Genomic DNA, 14,280 nt, shown 5'->3' with positions numbered 1-14,280 from the left:
AATCACAATTTTAACTCTTGGGAGTTCATTATCATCATCCACTGTTCAGGGTGGCAACACAGCCAGGACTATTTCAGGACCATCACTAAAGACTGTAGAGGACAAGGATTTCAAAGGGCATGCTACTGGCTGGCTGAAGTATCACAGCTAAATATTCTGTACATTCATCTCTACCTCATCTGCCCTGAATTCATTCTGAATCAGCTGCCTAAGATATAATGACTGAAAGGATGATGTTGTTTGGCTTCATGTCAGAATGGCAACTATGGTGTTTGGAATAATTTCATATCAATTCAGTATCTCCAGCTAGATACCTCTGGTAAAAGGCCAGATTTATACCTCACATAAACTACAGCAACTCCATTAATGGGGTTTGCATCAAAGAAATTACAGCCTTTAACTGTGGGATCAAATTTAACCCATCCAACTAAGGTGGGTTTTTTCCTAAGCAGCATGTTAGCTACTGACTCTGATGTGATTTTACGATAACAGGTGTGGCTTTGATTGCCACCTGGTTGAACTCATATGGTGGTTAAAGATTAATTTGATTGCTGAAGTTCAGTTATAAATCACACTGAAAAAGAAGAAAGGTTTCAACAGACAAAAATACAAGACAAACTGAGGCTGAGTAGGGAGGATTCATTAGTCACTTGAAGTCTGGCTCTGCTACTGGAGAAGCAACACATGGGCTGTCTTGGAGCATCCGTACAGATGGAACTGATGAGTAACAGCAAAACCACTTGTTACACAGCTCACTACTTGTGATTATAGTATTAGAAGTGTAACGTAATTGAAGCTTGCTTTCTTGGTCGATACTTAACAAAACTATTATTAGCTTTGTCCTCCTTTTACTTTATTTTCCTCTAAAGCTCTTTGAGGAGCAGCTCAAACAGATATTGTGTAGGCTCTCTACCTGTCATCTGCGTGTTTGGGTTGGCTGCTGATAGCTACGTCTGCTCACATTCCTGCAGGCACATTGATTTGGATATAGCAGACACATACAAATAACCTCCATGCAGGAACCCAGCTGAAAAAATCCCTTCTGCTATCCTGTTAATAAATTCATTTTACTTATCTCTTGTCAGGGAGCAAGTGTGCTCATTGTCCATCTCTTTGGCAAGCCTCCTGCCACCTTCCTGCCTCCTCCAGCATGGAAAATTGATATTCTAAAATAGGTCGGTTTATTATGAAAAAACATTTTCCAAGCAGTATTCCCCTGAGGCTCTTCATATTAAGAGCATCTTCTGAACTGGATTAATACGGTTCTGCTATTTCCCAGTATCAAACACACATGTTTCTATGATAATGGCCAAGCACGGTCCAGCTGGAAGCGACTCACAAAGCAGACCATTTAATACAAGAGTATTTCTGTGGGAAGTCTTCCAGGCTTTATGATAGGATATTATCTGCTTTTATTGCACTGTGGGTAGTGTAAAGCAGCCCTATGACTTGAGGTTTGAATTGTTCTCTTTAAATTGACGTGTTCACTGAACCCAGACAGGAGGTAAAGACCCCTCTCCTCACCAAAGGGAAGAGCATCTCTCTCTTCATTTCTATGCCTGCTATATGCAGGATGAAACTGCTTGTCCCTTCCATTTCTTAGGCATCAAGCTAATCAAGACTTAAACAATCAATAAAGGCTGGATTAATTCCTAAGTGCCAAAAGCACAAGAAGCTAAATTAATATTCATCTTTCTGTAGTACTCATTTCTTAGAGCTTTTCTCTGCACCTCCTGATAGAGCTTTGCTTGATTTCTCAGGAAGTTAATGAACAGCTTTTATTCCTCAGTCATAGTCTGCAGTGCATCCTTATGCATTTCTAGCATCGTTAGCACATGGCCAAAACTGCAGTCTGAATTTAGCCCCATGAACCCTATGTTGTCAGGCATGAGACAAACAGCAGAAATTCTGCACGGTCCTAATCTGAAGTCACCACATGCAGGTGAAGTTACCTGCACACCAGTGACTTCACGTGGTTTTTCCAAGTCTATTCAGCCCTAGGCTGATGTAGGTGAAAGCACATTTGCAATTAGTAGTGCTTACACTTATGGCATGAACAGGTTTATTTGAAGGACCGGAGAGCAGGCAGGGGCCCAAAAGCCTGGTCACTTTATTCTGCCATACCATGGGCTGGGATGAGCCTTCAAAATATCACTCTTTCTGTGAAAATGCCGTATGTGCTGCAACAAATAATTGCCAAGTGTCACCACAGCTGCATTTGTAATTGGGATACCTGTCCCCACAGAGTGGATGGAAATGGGCACGTTATTTTTCCAAGTACTGCAAAAGGGGATGTTGCAAGGCTACTGCTTAGCTTAGGCAGAAATCTGGGTCCCTATAAACCTATGCAGACCTTCACAGACTGTTTACCAGCTTTTAACAGCTACTCCCTAATTATTAACCTCGAGGGGAGGATTAACATTTTCTTCTAATAAATATGGAGATGCCATAGTGTGATGCAGTGTTATAAAAAGTTCAACACTTGTGAAACACCAGCCTTTTGGGGTGGAATAACTCTGTCATCTTGTTTTCATACAGCTCTTCTCAGAGTATCATCTTTCTGACAAATAGTTTATCGTGTTACTTCTACCTACATCCCTCCAGCATGCTTATATTTTATCATTTTCCTAATGACTCACCTCTAAAGCTAAGCATTTCAATTGTGTTAAGTTTCAACTGTGTGAAACTGATGCTTCAGGGGAAGGAGAGTGACATTAGTGATGGTGACCCTTTAGTTTAAATACTAAGGGCTGATTATCCTTCAGCGTTTTCTAGCCTAAGGACTAGCTAACTCAACAGTCAGACTGCTTCTATGAGAGCAGAGCTGAGATTTATAGGACTTATACACCCCTCCTTTCTGAAGTCTGGACCTGGTGATATCTGGCTCATTCTCCAATGCTCAAGGTCATCTAAAAGCTGCTCTGAACTGTAGCTCCAGTAGTCTAAGAAAATGGGAATTTGCTAAAATGCAACAGTGACCTGTCCAGTCATCATCTTTGCTAGATTTTCTATCTAGTTCATTACAGTGACTTTCCAGATTTACTCTTCTCTTTGACCCTGCTTTTAGAAATATTCCGCAGTCAGAGGCCCTACAGAAAGGGAGGGACTGCTCCCTGGGCACTCAGCCTAAACACTACTCTTTAGACTAAGATTCCACCAGCGACACACCAGAGATAAAGTACCAGTCCTTGGACTGGAAAAAATGTTTCAAAGTTTCTTTACTAAGGCAAAATGACTGCCCAAGAGTAGAAGAATCACTTTCAGTCAGTCTGGCTTTACGTTAAGGGACTCTGCTCACTTCTAAACTGACAAAGACCATGTTTCCCTCTTACCAGAGAAACCACACGCCAACACTACCCTCTACCAACAGGAACACTCATCTCTTCCCAAGACATGTAAAATCAGGTTAGTAACCAGTCTACTTTTCCTTTTCTGTTCCACTCAGAAAAGGAAAAATCCATCCATCTGAAACTTATGCCCAACCACATAACTAGTTTTATTTGTTTTGCCCAAGCATTAATGGATTGACTCTTGTTTATGCAAAGTTAAGGTAACATCAGATCCTTTATTATCCCATGTTGGAAATTCCCACTGTTTCCATCAAAACCTTGACTGGCTTTCTCAGATTTCTAGTGATGTTTCCATGGAGCAGCAGGTCTAGTCTTGCATGCGAAAAGGGGACCTGGAACCACAGGAAAATTTCTGAATTAAATCTTCAGACTTCACTGTCATTATTGAGAAGCCATTGCTTTTTATAGTATCCTTTTAAGATTAGTCATAATGTATCATAGTATTCACATCCTCTATTTGAATGTGTTGTCTTTTTGTACGAAGAGCAGTAAAATAATTACACAGCATGTTGTTTCATTTTGCCTTTTATTTTTTACTTCCCTTTTGAAAACTAAGCTTTTTTTTTTTTTTGCACATTAGCATCACTGGGAAAGAGAATTCCACCACTAGAATACAATCTGTGGTCCCAATCACAGCAATCAATATTTCCCCAAAGGAAAAAGAAAATGACATAAGCATATGGAAAGCCATCCTGTTCTACAGGACAAAACACTAAGTGGTGGTAATTGCATGATGATTGTGAGGAGCTAACAATATTAATTGCTATCATTGAGCTACAGCAGACTCTCAAGATGCAGGTGTAACAGGGAACTCGAGCAAACACTGATTACTTTTCCAGATTTTTAGAAACACCTGGTCCATTTAGCAGAAAAAAAGGTCAGAAAAAAAGGACAAATAATAAGATCTGCCTTTCCAAAGCTGAATGTTGGTCACTACTTTCTGCCTGCAATTGGTATATTGCTTTTTCAGACAATACAGATTCTTCTCAAGCAACCTTTCCTACACTAGTAAAATATATAGTTGTAGCTAACTGAACTACTGAGGTAGCTTTGTTAGCTCTTGCCAAGACTTTGCTAGACTACCAACCCTTCAGGAAACACTGCTCTTTCCCTCCCATGTGTGTGCATTGAGGTATAGGAGCAGCAAACGAGAGTGTGTACATTATTACAATGTAACCACAACCTATCCATACACAGTATGAATGATCTTCAACTTCACAGTGCTGCTTCTTGGATCTAAAGTTCACCTGTCTAGCAATGTCCTTCATATCTATTTTATCATAGTTGAATTTATTTCCTTACTAGTGACTGCGAGAGATTGCCTGAGAGAGGAAATGAGAAATACCTTCTAATGCACTCCCTCAGCAAACGATTTTCATCTCCAAACATAGACAACAGTGATGTAACTTACCTTCGAAAATTACTTGTTACAACTTGCCAAGTGACACAAACTTTGACTCTCAGCTCAGAGACACTCTCTACTATGCTAGATACAGGTACTAACAGCGTGTAAAGATGCTAATAGTACAGATACTAATAATCCAATAAAGCATTGGGGTGTCTGATCATGTCCCCCTTAACTTCTCTTTGTCCTTCTAAGAGAACTACTTTGGGGGGAGGGGGGGGGCAGGCAAGGAAGTGAACAAACCCAACTGTTATTACCATGTTTTACTAATGTATAATAAATACAGTTAAATGAAAGTAATGGGCGTTGCTAACTGCTACAGGCACAGATTCAATAGATACTGACTCTTGTTCCCGGATCATTAAAAAACACCCCCGAAACCGAAACAACAGGATGTCCCTGTATGTCTGTTTGGTATTGGCTGTGGTAACAGCTTCCATACCTGCCGCTAAGTTTTGTAACACAGGATCATGGAGTTAAAGATGTGGGGAGAAAAAAGGAGAATTCAAGCTGTCCTCTGTGGACACGCCTGTAGCACCCTGATAGAAGCTTTTACAGCAGTTCACTATAATATTTCTGATTGTAACCAATCTTCCCCCCACTTGTTTTCCTCAAGTACGTGTGTCCACTGCTGACAGAGTGGGATAAAATGGTGTTACACTGGCTCCTAATTGTTACTCCTTTGGTGTCCACCTTTCTCTTCACCTCTCTTCCCTACACCCTGCGTGAAGTTGCTGATGTCGGTGGTGTGGTTTTTCTCCCATTTACTCAGTGTGCAGACACCTCTGCCCTTTTGGGTCTGTGGCCAATTTACAAACACAAACTCTGAGCCATCAACTCAAAGAAACAAAATCAATCAACTTTGGTAAGCAACTGATCATCTGTGATTAAATTTTTAATCAGTACAAGTCTTTGTTTCTATAGAACTGTCACTGAGTTCAAAGTCCATGTATAATAAAACAGACCTATCTAGTCCTTTTATATAGTTTTGCTATTTGCAGACTTAAACTGTGCTCAGATCTCACTCAAAAGCTTTTCCTACTGGAAGGTGATTTAGTTTCATTCAGAACATACCCAGAATTTGGTTTTACCCAATAAATATTATCAATTTTTGTTTTGTTCTGACTCTCAAGAGGGTAATATTTACCTAAATGATCCAACATATAAGTCCAAACAGGGGATTAGTTTAGACATCTTGCTACATAGTATCAAGGCTTACAATTAGGCAACCAGTTTGTATCTAAAGTTAATACAGAAGCAATCCTGGGTGACTTGTTATATTTCTGATATTCCATAATAATACTAGAGTACTGCCAGTAACAATGCAATTGATTTTAAAGAATTTTGCACAAATAGAATCAGTTCATAACCCTGTAGGGCAGGTATGAAAGTTTTATCAGCTACGAAGTCATTATATGCCCTCAGATAATATCAGCTCTTAATCCAGGATTGCTCTTAAATCCACAAAGGCAACAGGTTCAGCCTATATCACACCTCTGCTTCTAATGTGGGAGTCGTAAATTGCAAAATGATGCCGTGCTAGAAACACAGTAGTACAAGGTACAACATTTTGCTCTGTCTGTAGCTGTAAGACTACATGCAGCTTGCTTTTACTCCTCCATCAGTGACAACTGCACAAACAAATCGGAGGCAGGATGTTCTTAATATAATCGGGTTCTCCTTAGCTTCAGCTGCATCTGAAGGAGGGAATTGATGTTAAAAATAAAGGTGGCAGTAACAGTTGTAGAACCTAAATCTGACATATTTACTACTGCCAACATACTGTGCTAATGAAATCTGCCTAACTCTAACCTGGCACTCGCTGTATAGTCTTCATATGACACTAAGTTTGAGACCCAAAAATTCTACCTTCTGTCTCTCCTGGCCTTGTAAGATTAACTAACAGCCACTGTTCTTAATGCTGGGCTGACTCTGACTTGGCATTATGACTCAAAATATGTACATTTTGGGACCAGTCACCCTATGGAAGCATACGCATGCTCTTCTGATTGCAAAAGGAGTTGAAGGGAATATGCAACCTTGAGAAAGGAAAGCACACGTTGAGGAAAAAAAAAACCCAGAGAGATGAGCCCATTTTGGGGAGGAAAAGCTCAGTTTGAATGGAAGTAGGAAAGATACCTTCCAGGTAATAAAATTTCATGTTGGGGGGAGGAGAGGAGGGGAATATACAATTATATAAATAAGAAACAATTCCCAAGATGCTGACACCAGCCTATAGAAAATCCACCATAATTCTAGAGCTCACAGGGTTACTCTGCTCAATCAGATCAGATATTTGAGCTCAGTAATGATTTTAGTATCTTTTAAGGCACCACTGCTTTTTCACCACTGTTTATACTTAGCCCATCACTGCGTATACTTACTGCAGTCTTTTGCATACGCATGTTCGGGGTCTTGAAAAGAAAACAGAAAAATCCTTGTGAAATTTCAGGGAAGCTCACTGTCCTGACACTTCAGTTACTACACGGTCAGAACGCACTTCTTAATTTTAACAGTTCCAAGACAATTAGATCATTCCAAAGGCTGGAACCTGCTGTCTTCATTCATGCAAATAAACCTTATACACAAGGATCATCACTTCACTTACTTCATGGGATGGTCTGCATGTACAGGGGAGGTCTTTGATTTTTGGACCTTTCTTACATCACTCTCCCTCAGTGAGGATTAAGGTCATAGACAGGATAAGTCACGGTGGTTACAACCTCCCACCCCCCAAAAAAATATCCCAAAACACCAAAACAACCAAATCCCAACAACCTAACAAAAAAAAGGTACCCACTTCCAAGACCTTTATTGTTTTGTACCATCTCCCACAGCAGGTGCCTTCAAACTACTGAAATCTCATCTTTTCAGTTCCCTTTGAGCTGCTACATGCTACTGGAAAACTTGGTAACATCCTGCCAAACCCACCCACCTCTGGCCCTTACTCTCAAACACTGTGCTTTCTAAAGAGCTATAAACCCAGGCTTAAGCATACTCCAGAGTAAGTGAAGCTCACAAAATTCAAGTTAAGGAATCTCAGCATAATGACAATATATGTATCAGCCTAGACATCATACTCATCAGTTGGATTTGGAGTTCTGTAAGACAGGAAAGCAAATCTCTTTCTCACCACCACTTGGAGGCACAGCAGAATGAAAGCAGTTACAAAGCCAATTCACTCTAATGGGCACTTTCAGTTTGCAGTTCCTACATTACTCAGTATAACTTACTCCCCACAGTAAACTTCAAATAACTTTAAGGTCATCTGGACAGAATACTACCAAGGAGGAGGAGATGTTTTTAGCACAGTGGTCCCAGGAAAACACTCAGCTGACTTCTAGAGGGAGAAACACCAGAGCTCTATTGTCATTCCTGAGCTGCAGACTCTCTGGAAGTGAAGCGATAGGAGCACGAGGGAAAAACCCATTTAAGATAGGCACATCCAAAGTTAAGCATATAGCATTTAATTATAATATAGCATTATAACTATAACAGTAAGCACTTAATTTAAATGCCCCTTTCAGGACAGGCAGCCAGCATGTGAGAAAACCCCGGCTTGCAAAGAAACAGAGGGATCACTGCATGTAACTAACAGAACATCAGTTCCCACCGTGCAGCCGTGGGAAAGAAAAGTTTGTACCACTGGGTGAATAGACAGGGGAATACTGAACACGAGGTTATTATCTCCACATGTGACATTAACAAGAGCCTTCCTGGAATCCACTGTGCAGCATCGGCGGCCAGTGAGGACAACAGTGGGGGCTTGGAAAAGAGCAGCAGAGCTCTGGGTTTCTCCTGGGGAATGCATTGGCATTCCAGGGAGAGACCAAAGGAACCCAGTCTATTTATCTCAGAGACAAAGTTAAGTGGCTATTTAATTACTGCCTTTAAATACTTGAGCAGAGAAAGACGATCTGAAACTAGATAGCTATTTAATCTGACAAAGACATTACAAGATCCACTAGCTAGAAGATGAAGTCAGAAAAGTTCAAAAAGGAAAAAAGATGCCAACATTTAACAACGAGATTAACAATCAGAGCCAGTTATCCAGGAATGCAGTCAATTCCCCATCGTTGGGACTCATTAAAACAAAACTGTTTGAAGAGGCTGGTGGGCCAGACCCTGGACTCACTGGGGAATAGACTTGGCTTTACACTATGGAAGAGGTTAGACTATGGGATTATAATAATTCCTTATGACTCTAATAAATCCACCAGCAGCATTGTTATCTCCTCCCAAGAGAAAAAGAAGGGTGAAGGAAATAAGAATTAATGGATCCCAGGCATCTGTGGGCCACAAAAGGCAGGTTCAGTGTGGATAACGCGAGTCACAGAGTGGGAGCTGGCAATATCATCCGTAGTTTTGTCACCAACTTCAGCAGCAAAAGGACAAGGCCCACCGGGGTTTTGTGACGGGCCCTCTCGCCCCAAGCCAGGTTGCTCCGCACCCCTCGTCTAGCCAACCGGCAGTGCAGGTCTGACACGGGCGAGCATCACCGGGCACGTAGTTACTCGACTGCAACATCCCGGCTCGCACCCCTAGCGGGCCACGGTCCGACTCTCAGAGCAGCACCCCCGGGTTTCCGCACCGCGGTCCGGGGGCACATCGGTGCCCCCGCACGTCTGTCCCCGACAGACTTCTCCGCGGGGCGGGCCCCAGCGGAGACCCCTTCTCCGAGAACCCCGCTGCGGGGGGCCCTCCGGGGCACCTTCCGCGCTGCGACACCGCGGCCACCGACACGTTGCCGTGGCGACCGCGCCGCGCATCCCCCCAGCCTGGCCGGCCGCAGCCCCCCGACGCGGTGGGGCACCTTATTACAATTACAGTCACTACCTTAAGTTTTCCGCGCCCTCGGACATTCGGGAGGCAAACCCGCTTCCAAGCGCCGGTAAAGAGGATTAGAGAGGCCTCCTCGGGGCTGACCCGGCCCGGTCGCCTCCAGCCCCGGCTGCCCGCTCGGCGGGGCGGCCGCAACCCACACCGCTGCGGAGCGGGGCCGGCTCCTGGAGGAGCGCTGCCGGGCCCGATCCCCCGCAAGGCCGGTAAGGCGAGGCCGTCCCCCGCCCCACCGTGCCCCGGGCACCTGTACGCGCACCCACCGCGCTCCTCCCCGGCGCCGAATAAACTTGCTGTGCGAGTGTGTGTGTGCGGGGAGGTTCTCACGATCCAACCACCTTCCCCTCGCTCCTTACCTCCGCGGCAGCGCCCGGGGAGCCGCGGGCACGCCGCCGCCGCGGGCAGGGATGACCTTGCGGAGAAATTCATCATCCGGGCAGGAAAACAAGCCCTTCCTCGGGGTGTGCAGCTACGGGAGGAGGGCGGGCGAAGGGAGGGAAGGAGGAAAGAGGGAGGGCTCCGCGGGGGTGGCCCCCCTCGCCGCGGGGGCAGGAGGGAGGCGATTTGCGCCGACTACTAAGAAGCAGCACAAGGCTCGGTCAGACCGGCCCCGGGCAGCCCCCGCCGCCGCCGCCCGGGGAGCCGCACCGAGCGGATGCTGGCGCCTCACTGGCGCTCGCAGCTGCGGCGGCGGCAGGCAGGGGACGCGGGGAGTGCCCGGGCTGCAGCGCTGAGCCGAGCTGGGCTCCACCCCGCGGCCGCAGGACACACATCGAGCCGTCCCCGGTCCGTGTCCCCCCGCCGCAAGTCCTCCCGAATGCGGAGGGCGCGGGCACGTACCTGCTTCCAGGGAGGCACTTCCAGCTGACAGCAGCCCCACCTCAGGCCTCGCCTGGCTCTTATAGCCCGGGAGATGGAGGCTTCTGCTCAGCCTCATGCTCCTGATGGAGGGCGGGAGCTCTCGGGCCCCTCGACAGCCGCCCGGGAGAGCTCAGCAGCCGCGCCAGAGCCCCGACGGTGCGCCGGGGCTTGCTCTGCATTGCCTCCTCTGCCCGCCGGTTCTGTCCAGCTCCCAAACCAAAACTACATGCTAAACCGCTTCACAGCAGAAGAGCACATCCCAAATCCCCTAATTCCGTCCGCTTTGCTAGTCCTGCTTGTGTCAGCTGGGGAAGCGCGCCTACAGATCGCCAGCTAGGCACCTACCGAGCCCTCTGCTTGCGGGGTTGTACAAATCTGCATGGGGAATTGCAGTGCATACAAATGCGGATCGGCTCTTGTTACGCTTTGAATTTGGATTGTTTTTGACAGGCAAATTTGGCTTCCTGTATGAAGCACTGCTCTGTTTGCCCGCAAAAGAAGAAAAAAAAAAAAAAGATCGAAGCGAAAATATTAGCAGCAAAGGACATTTTAGGTTAGGACCCTTAATTGTCTGGAAATCTTTGATCTAATTTCTCTTTATTCCCACCAGTGTGGAATTTTATCTCTCTCTGTTGCAATCACAGGAAATGGTTCTCCAGTGCCCTGAGATTCAAGTCAAGTACAGGGTTTTAACTGGGAAGATTTTAACTCTTCTACCTTCCTTTATGGGATAAATAGGCATAAGTAAGAGCAGGATTTCCAAAACTATAGGGGAAGCTGTGAGGAGAACTGTTGCAATATGGGAAAGATAAAGGGGAAAAGAAAGAACAATTGACCTAAGAAGACCTAAGAGGACCTGAGAAAATAATTTTTACCTCTAATCGTCCTGAATATCAATGAATCATATTCCCTTAATTAATATGAATGGACCCGTATTTCATTCATTGCTCTGCAGAACACCCTCAGGCTCAGTTATTGATCCTAAGTCTCTTTGACTCATGGGTTAAGTGATCATGAAAAGGTCTTATATTTCCTACTCTGGCATATGGAATTTCTTCCCCAGCAGTGGCCACGAAGATCAGCATGTATTTATGTAATAGCCATTCCTGAATGTGGCTTTCTGACAGCCATTTAACCATGGAAAATTTTAGAGGTATTTTCAATATTCACCAACAATAACCACTTTTTGACACTTGCCAAAACCAAAACAACTCTTCAGAGCCTGGACATCCCAAGCATGAAGGAATCTCGTTGCGGGGAGAGGGGGGTTGGGTGTGTGTGTGCGTGTGGAGAGTGGAGAGAACACCAAACATTGTCAGGAAAGGGAAACTTACAGTTAGTTTCTGGTAGCTCTTCTTTGTTGTTCTCTTCACAATCTTGCTGCTTTTTTGGTGCTCTACAGAGGCCGGTCCTCACCCTGCTCATGTCTGAGTCAGGAATACAAGGTCAGGTTGGCAAACAGTGTTCAGCTCCTTGTAGTTTCTCTGCTAAATGACCCGTTTTTAAAGAAACATTGCTAAACTTCCTTGAATTAATCCTGCTGCCATTAACATTACTACAGTGAGACTTCCCCTTTTCTTGACAAATAAGAAAGGCTGGATGATGCAATTTCCTTTTGTCAGTGATTGTGCTTTCATGAAGAGGTGGCTGTAGGCACTTATAGACCACTGCTGCAAAGACTTCATGGGACCCCAGGGGCTGCTCAGCAAGGGACAGTTACAATTAATGTAGTTTTACTAAACTTTCCTACACATAAGATTCCTCATCTAGATTCTTAAGAGAGACCATTTCTGTTAATAACACCCTCCTTAGCCTGAGATACTAAAATCGCAGTCTTGGCATTCAGTTAAGCAGTTAATTCTGCAAGCTGGCCAAACTTCTTGTGCCTTTTAATGTAGCTTTAACACCCCACTGCCATCTTTTTCTTTCTGCATCTTTCTCCCCATGTCCAAATCACTCAAAAATATTAAAGCTATTCCCTTTGACAGCAACATTTCTTGCCTAGGAGGAAATAACCTGACACAGAAAGGTGAGAATGAGGCTTGTCTCCAGGCAGCCCTTATTTGGCTCTGAAACCAGTTGCAAAGTGAGGCATTTCAGTTGGTTTAGTATTTATAGCAAATACTTTCCTCTTCTTTGGAAATCAACTTTGAGATTAACTGAAGTGGAAACATGGTAGGATTTTCAAAGGCATTTAAGAGAGGCAGTTGACCATTCAGCCTCAGAAGTCACAGCAATAAGAGTCCTCTGTATTCAGCTGGAAAAGGTGGGAGAATTTTCCATGGGCTGTTGTGCCTTTCCTATTTTAGGGTTGTGAAGCACCTTCAGAGCATGTGCAGTACTCATTCCCAGCATCCACAGGAAAAGAGCAACTGTAATTCTCGGGCAAAAAACAGATGGGATAGGAGCTTTGTTTGCTCCAAGCCCTTCCATGCCCATGTGCTTCAAAACTGGTGCCGGAATGATTTCCTGCCAGGTTCAGGTAAGTACTTTTTTCTGTCTGTACAGCATTCTTGGGAATGCCCATGCTGCTCTGAGCAGTCATGGCTGAGCACTGGGTCTATTTATTGCCATCTGATGGACAAGGAAATCCAACAGGAATGAAGACAATAAGATGACTGAAATAGATAATTTCAACTAATAATCTCTTCCCCATGATCAGCGGGACATGGATGCTTTTGTTTCAAAATGCAATGATGCCCTAGGAAAGCTAAGGGGAGGCGTCGAAGAGACTCAGATAACTGCAGAACTTTTTTAAGGTGATGAAGTGCACACATGCGTTCAGGGCATGGCCACTTTATTGCTGAACTCCTCTCATGCACCTGTGTTTTCTCCCCCCACATCCTTTTCTCTTCCCTGGACCATATCCTATCATAGAATGGTTTCATTTTGTAGATCATGCAATATTGGTATTAAAGATCTCTAAACAATTTTCTAAACCCTGTTATGAGCTTTGAACTCCACTAGCTGCTTTCCTAATAAAGAAGCCATCACATCTCAATGTATCAATGTGTCACCATACCAATGCAAAACAGATACTTAGATTATTCTGCTTTATTTACCTGAATTTTAACTTGTTTGCTTAATCACCTGTGAGGTATAGCCAACTGACTACTGTTTTTCCCCATCCTTTTGTTTGCTTCAGTCTCCAGCCATATATATTTGTTCTATGTAGGTATTAATGAAGAAAAGCATTCATACTGGGGTCAGCACATAGATGGTCTTTTAGCTTTAAGTGCCATGCTTAGCACTTAGTAAAGTCAACAGAACATGCTTTAAATTGTGTGCATAGGTCTCAATAATATCACGAATACTCAAGAACTAAACCTTTTTAACTTGCTAGTTTTGATCAGGGTGAAACCAGAAGCTTAACTGTAGAGGGATTATCTTCTGATACTTATTAGGCCAGAGCTCAGGCAACAGGAGCCTGGATTTTCTAAGAGCTGTTGAAATACAATTAACCATCATAAATGACCACCACACTTATGCAGTGTCTTTGAAGACTCCTGTAGAATGTTTTAAAATCTCATCATGAAACTATATCAACAGCTGGCTAAATTCACTGGAGCTGAAAAATAATAGAGCCAGATGACATTTTAAAATGAAGAGTTGAGCAGATGTGTTGGCTTAAACTAGCATAGTTTCATTTACTTCAGTAGCAATACACAAATTTACATTGGTGTGGATTAGGCCTGTTATTTATTGCACTGCTTCTACCGTATTTCTTAATGTATTTTTAGTTTTGATTACTTTGATATCAAATTTCCTTTTTTTTTTTAATGCAGAATCTTTCATGTCTTCTTTAGGAAAATGAGTTAAGAATGC

At 43.9% G+C, this 14,280-nt stretch overlaps 1 protein-coding gene across 4 annotated transcripts in view; it reads right to left on the bottom strand.

The window, feature by feature from the left end:
- Positions 1-14,280, bottom strand: part of GPRIN3 (GPRIN family member 3) — a 78,850-nt gene that overhangs the window by 25,376 nt on the left and 39,194 nt on the right. For 2 of the 4 annotated variants that reach the window (XM_065692088.1, XM_065692072.1), the window contains exon 1: positions 9,951-10,285. The gene's annotated coding sequence lies outside the window, so the exon portion shown is untranslated. Of the gene's footprint in view, positions 1-9,950; positions 10,286-10,434; positions 10,826-11,789; positions 11,883-14,280 lie in introns of those variants that run through there. The other 2 variants (XM_065692099.1, XM_065692078.1) reach the window with 2 other exon arrangements.

The sequence above is a fragment of the Lathamus discolor genome, chromosome 1 (genome assembly GCF_037157495.1).
Source record: "Lathamus discolor isolate bLatDis1 chromosome 1, bLatDis1.hap1, whole genome shotgun sequence".
NCBI classification, from domain to species: Eukaryota; Metazoa; Chordata; class Aves; order Psittaciformes; family Psittacidae; genus Lathamus; species Lathamus discolor.
This window is presented reverse-complemented; position numbering and strand designations above follow the sequence as displayed.